This window comes from Lynx rufus, unplaced genomic scaffold (genome assembly GCF_022079265.1).
Source record: "Lynx rufus isolate CCGP_SWC_20201006 ecotype Redwood Valley unplaced genomic scaffold, mLynRuf1.p SCAF_9, whole genome shotgun sequence".
NCBI classification, from domain to species: Eukaryota; Metazoa; Chordata; class Mammalia; order Carnivora; family Felidae; genus Lynx; species Lynx rufus.
The window spans coordinates 68,046,337-68,052,336 of NW_025814897.1; positions in this window are offsets into that span (position 1 = coordinate 68,046,337).

Here is a 6,000-nt window from a genome sequence, read left to right on the forward strand (position 1 = left end):
AGACACAGAATCTGAAACAGGCTCCAGGCTCTGAGCTGTCAGCACAGAGCCTGACACGGGGCTTGAACTCACAGACCGTGAGATCATGACCTGAGCCGAAGTCAGCCGCTTAACCGACTGAGCCACCCAGGCGCCCCAAAACTTTTTAAAAGATAGAATAAGTTTGTTGAACAGTAGCCTGTAGGGTTAGTTATTCGTTCGACATGAGGAAACCAAAGATGAAAAGGTGAAATGACCAATCCAAGGTCATCCAGTTGGTCAGGGGCATTGAAGAAGGTCTGGCTCCCTCCAAACCTCACTTTCTTCCCTCTATATCACGAATGACAAACTACAGTCTGAGGGCCAAAGCTGACACACCACCTATTCTGTAAATAATGCTTTGTTGGAACACAGTCTCATCCATGTGCTTACATATTATCTACGGCTGCTTTAGAGCTACAAGGGCAGAGTTGAGTACATGCAACAGAGCCCATGTGGCCTAAAAAGTCGAAAATTCTCAACTATCTTGTCCCTCAAGAAAATGTGTGCTCTACATCTTATACCAGACATCCAAAGACTGGTTAAGGGTACTGGTTGCTGGGTGGCTCAGTTGGTTGAATGTCTGACTCTTGATTTCAGCTCAGGTCATGATCCCAGGATCGTAGGATCGAGCCTCTAAAAATTGGGCTCCATGCTGAGTGTGGAACCTATTTAAGATTCTCTCTCTCTCTCTCCCTCTCTCTCTGTCTTTCTCTCTGTTTCTCTGTCTCTCTCCCCCCCCCACCTGTCTCCCCCACTTATGCCCACTCTCGCTCTCAAATAAAAAAAAAAAAAAGTAGTGTCAGAATCCTGGGGACACTCCAGATCTACCATTTACCAGTTAGACTAGCTTATCTGCACCTTAGTTTCCTCATCCAGAAAGTGTCATTGATCATAACAGTGACCTTTTCATAGGACACGTGTGCATACTCAATGAGATGTTCCATGTAAGGAGCTTAGCACAGTGCCTGGCACATGATAAATGTTAGCTCCATAAAGGTTAGCTACTAAGGAACCACAAAGCCCCATGGCCCCACTAGGGTGCTTTTCTGACAACACCTCTTGAGTTCAGATGGGGGAGATAAATGGCCCTGCCCTGAGATCCCCAGCTCTGAAAGATGTAGTTACTGTCTAGACCCTAGATGAAGCGTTTCCATGTCCACTGACAAGTGGCCTGCCCTTAACTGGTCCTAGACCCAACTCCTTTATCTTTCCAGTAAGAAAACAGTCCTACATGGTCCTCAGCAAAGGAGGACCATCTTTGACATGGTGTTGTGATGGGCAAGGAGGCTTCAGGGTGGTGCCCAGGTTAGGACCAGGGTCCGGGGCATCTGGACACATCTGGTGATGGGCCAGACCAAGGGCTGTCTGTCAGCCCAGAATGCTCCTCTTAGGAGCAGACTTGGGCTATACTGGAGTATAACATTTCCTACTGGGGTCTAGACCTCCTTGGGCACACCTGACCAACTGAGGGGTGACTCAGAAGAAGTATATATCCAGACAGCTGAGAGCTCCCCAAGGGGAGCTCATTCAAGGCAGAGACTCAGTGGGGCACAGTGAACTCAGCCTGGTGGCAGAGCCAGAGTTTAGAGGGTTCTGAGTACAGCACAAACTCTGTAATCCTAGTTCATTCCTCTCCCAGTGCTGGTGCTTGTCTGGGTCCTAGGGAGAGGGGGCTGACAGGGAACACATAGGCCATTTCCTCAGACAGCCACACATAGGACCCGATAGGCACCCGTGTAACTCAGAGGCAGGGAGACATTCTCCCACCTTCCTGCACTATGAGCTCTGTGGCACGGGCAGGAGGGGAGCCCCCTACAGGGCATGAGCAGACCCACAGGCTGGGGGAAACACTACCATGCTATACGCCCTCTCTGCGCAGTACCCTCCAATGGCCAACTATCTCCTCGGCATGAAAGACTGAGTCCCAACTAACACTAACAAGGCCCTACAAGGCTCCCTGGGATCAAAACCTGAGGGCCTCCAGAGCTCATCCCCTACCACTGCTCCCCTGTCTTCTCTAGTCCAGCCACACCAGCCCCTTGGCCCCTCGCAAGACTCACTCAGCATATCTCACCTCAGGGCCTTTGCTCTTGCACTTCCTTCTATACCCTTACGACTAACCCCCCGCCCCCACTTCCTTTCCGTCTTTACTCAGAAGTCATTTTCTCAGCAAAGCCTTTTCTAAACATTCAATTTCAGTGTTTCCTCCACACCCACTACAGGACTTTTTCTATTTGTCTTGCTAGTTGTTTGTCTTTCCTGACTCAAATGTGAGCTCCACAAAGTCAGGGACTTGCTCCGTTCTCTGAGGAGCCCCCAGTGCTTAGAACAGTGCCTGTTCTAACAGGTGCTCAATGAATATCAGGAAAATGAATGAATGGGGCAGTAGCAATAGGTCAGAAGAGGAGTCAGTAAGCCCCCTATCCACCAGGGACTCCCCAAATCCTCAGAGGGGATTGAAAGGGGACTGGAGTCTTGTGTCAGCAAGCAGGAGTGTGACGCCAGTAAAGGGCAAGCAAATTCTACTTGCGTGCAGTTAATTTCCTACCTAGCTCACTTATGCAAAGCCATTTGAGATTATGCTCTTAGCAGCCTCTTGGGGAATTCCAAGGAATGTGGTCATTGGTAGACAGACCTCACCCTTTGTCCCAGGACTCTGGTAAATCTCTTATATCAGGGAATTACCTGACAGACCGTGCACAGAGGAATTGCCCCCAAAAACATGGGGAGTAGAGAAATAAGGAAGGAGGGAGGGAAAGCTGTGTCGGTTTCTTCCCTCTTCCTCTTTCTGCTCTCACCTGGAAGAGCTCAGCATTGGAAAGACCACATGAAGACTCCAAAGTCACAGAAACCCTGGTGCAGAGGACAATGAGGTGGTAAGACAGAGTCTTCAGGAAACTAACCTAAGATGCCTTCGGGGAGTGTCTGACCCAAACCGCAAGAGCTTCAGAGAGCCTGAGCTCTCTGAGTCAGGTGTCCCCAACCTTCCCCAAAGTTCCTGTAGACGTGTGGCTGTCAGCCTTCCTCCTGACCTCATCTCCGGCTCAGTCTCTAAGGTGCTTGCTACAGAAATCCCTGCCACCAAACTCAAGGTCACTAATCCCTGCACCTTTTGAAGAGAAAAGGCACATTTGATGGGTCTGTGTAAAGCATGACATTTTTGACACTGAGGAAAAGGGCTGACTTACTCCTCCTTGACATTTCTTAGAGGAACCAGCCTTTCCCTTTGTAGGCCCCCCCCACCACCTTGGGGCCCAGGGAACAACCAATCCTTCTCATTCCAAGAATGCTCTCCTTGGCCAGCATCTGGGAACTGCTGTCAGTCAGCTTGATCCCAAGGGGATAAAGGCTGCACCTCTTTCATTGCCGGGCCTTGGGAGTCACTGTCAGCTCTGCCCTAGAGGGCGTCAACTCTTCTTATCAGATAATCAACAAATATTGAAGCAAGTTTATGCTGCGCCAGGCCTATTGCTGGGCATTGGAAATATAAAGACTTCTCAGACTTGGTGCCTATCCCCATGCAGCAGCCAGTCTAGGGAAAAGCCAGACATATAGAGAATGTGATCAGTGCTCAGCCACTGGGTCACTGAAGACGGAAGGGGGGTGTGCAAGGAAGGCTTCCTAGAGGAGGCGATGCTTGAGTTAGACATGAAGAACAAGTGAGATTCATAAGCTCTCTCTGGGGAAGGGAACCCCAAGGGCAGGACCAACAGGAACAAGGATGCAGAAGCGGGAGAGAGCACAGTGTGGGGCTCAAGGCCTCTGGACAGATGGCTACCCACAGCTGAAACTGGAGAAGAAGAAGCCAAGCTGCTGGGAGCCTCAGTAGGCCTGGGACAGCAGGATGTATGGAAGAACCATAAAGGAAACTGCAAGTCTTAAAGGCCAGGATTGGCCACACATAACATTTGGAAATAGATTATAAACCTACCAGCATGTATGCCAAAGCCCAACATACTAACCATCACCAAAGGTACTGTGCCGAGGGGCAAAGTGCATTATGTGAGGTCCAATGAAGAGGGTACCGCATGCCAATCTAGGGTGTCTACTGCAAACCCTTTGCCCCTGTACACCTTACCCCAGTTCCACTGTCCTGCCCCTGCCAGGTGGTGAGGCCAGGCCATCACAGAGGCTGTGTGATGTAGGGCCTACCCTCCCCATCATAGATAAGAGGAAACTGCAGCCCAGAGACGTATCCCCAGCCTACCTCCATGTTGGGAGCGAGACACAATGGCTTGAAGATTGTAGAAACTTCAGGCCCCGGGAGACTTTCAGTTGGTCTGCTCGGGTCCACTGCAGCATTAAACTACTGAAATACTTCCACAGGGCTGGTAAAAAGCTGCTGCCCAGAGTCCCTCCAGGTGGCCTTGCTACCCCTGCCGCCCTGGCTCTTTTCTTGGAATGTTCCAGGTCTCTCCACCAGCCAGCAACCACAGGTGTATGCCTGGTCTGGCCAGCAGTCCCAGGACCTTGCTCCACACTGTGGCCAGCATTCATGCAAAATGGCTAGTGCCTGTGCCCTAGCTGGTTGGGTATGTTTTGACTATCACTTGCTCCAGACCCTTCCTAGGGGGCCCCTGTGAATATGAATTATGGGTTTCCAGAGACCTTTCACTCAGCTCATCTGTTTCTCCATGTGAATGCCCAGTTCTCATTGTGCATGACCTGTTTTCCAGAAAGTTCTACCAGTGATCACCTGGGGCATCGGGAAATGCCACCTTATGGTCTCAGATATGCCCCATGTGCAGCCCACTGATGAGAACGGAGAATTACAGATACATGTCCTGACAGCCTCTATGCTAATTCACAGAGACAGGAGGGAAGTGGGGCAGGAAAGCAGCATGCGAGGCTTTGAGCAATTAAAGCAACAAAAGCCGCAGCTCTGAGGGTCGTGCACGGGTGCACCCGCCAGGCACGAGGGCACATCTGGAGACTCTGCCAAGGCTCTCGTGGCTCGTGCAGCCCCTGATGCTGGAAACAGGAAGGATACCTGCGCAAGAGCGGCTGCTTCGGTGAGCAGCCCAAATGAGGACCTGCCCCGCGGCTTTTGCTCTGCACAATGGAGCGGCAAGAAAATGGGTTTGGGCGTGAAATAAACATCGTAATGCTGCCCAGCCCATCCGCTTCTGACTGCCTGTCCTCTCCAGGCCCCCATTCCAGGCCACCCCGTCTTCTGAAGCGGAGCCATTTAGCGGCCTCCCGCTGTGCACGTTAGTGAGGGGCCGCTAGCAATTTGGAGAAGCTGCAGGAGAGGCTCTGGCCCAGACGTCCCCTGAGCAGGAACCCAAGACCATCTCGGCTCTCGGATTTTCGGATGAATCCTAAACTAGCAATCGAAGGGGACACACTGCACAGTTTCCGCTGGAGGACAAAGTGATTTGGGGCTCCCACCTCAGGACTGGGCGGCAGTACAGGTCAAGCTCTGCCGAGCGGACAGAGAGAGGCACCCAGGACTCAGCTCCCATCACTTAGCACCCCTGGCCCGTGGCCCATGTTCAGCCATGTGCTCTTTGGAAGGGGCAGCTTTGCTTCTGGTGCCTCAGTTTGGGCACCTCTAGGAAAGCAGGGGAGCCTTCTTGTTTCTTGTGGGTTTACTCACTTTACTATACATTCATTCCTATTTCAGGCCGAGTTCAGAAGGCTTTGAGGGTGTGTAAGGAGGGGGCCTTTGCTTCTGCCCTGCAGCCAGTCCTATAGCCACTGCTATTTCTGTTTCCGCCCTCAGGCCAGGCTCAAAGCCAAAGCTTGGGGTGTTTGGTGATACGATCCAGAATGCAGTGATGAGGAGGCAGCGGGAAGTGGGACAGACAGGCAAGCCCGGGTCCCAGGTGACTGCCTGCGGTGGGCACCAGAACCTGTGTATAAGGTCTCTCCAGGGGACAGACCCAGATGGACCTGTCTCCTGGTCCTCCTCCCGGTATGTTCTGGGGCCCCCTTCTCCCCAGTCCTGGGGTTGTTATTCACTCTCTCGGACAAGAC